General features: G+C 35.3%; 1 non-coding gene across 1 annotated transcript; it reads right to left on the reverse strand.

Moving 5' to 3' along the window:
* Nucleotides 1-375: 375 nt before the first annotated feature.
* Trnat-cgu lies at nt 376-447 on the reverse strand. Its single transcript has one exon. It is a non-coding gene; the product is annotated as a tRNA-Thr (tRNA).

Below are 447 nucleotides of genomic sequence, written 5' to 3' on the forward strand. Positions count from 1 at the left end.
TGAATTTACTTTTCTCTTAATATTTTGGTGGAAGATTAGAAGTGGACTTCCACCAGTTTTCTTTAATATATACAAAATTCTGGACAATTAATGATTGTTTTCCGGTGTTGCCAACAACTTCCCCTTGATGTTTAAGAGTTCTTTTATCCAAACTATGGATCATATGTCAAAGCGAATGTTAAAAGGAACGCTAACACAAAGTAACAATGATTTCTTTTGTTACGCACACTGGTGCAAATAAAACCACGTATTGTTCGCCGTTTGATGTCTAGAAAGAAACGCCATTCGGTTTATATTTTATGCATAAAATCTTTATAGATTTGCAGTAATTTAGTACACATGTAAGATTCTAGAAAACAAAATATTAACTCATGATGCCTCCTGTGAGGATTGAACTCACGACCCCTGGTTTACGAGACCAGTGCTCTACCACTGAGCTAAAGAGGC

This window comes from Manduca sexta, chromosome 25 (assembly GCF_014839805.1).
Source record: "Manduca sexta isolate Smith_Timp_Sample1 chromosome 25, JHU_Msex_v1.0, whole genome shotgun sequence".
Taxonomy (NCBI): Eukaryota; Metazoa; Arthropoda; class Insecta; order Lepidoptera; family Sphingidae; genus Manduca; species Manduca sexta.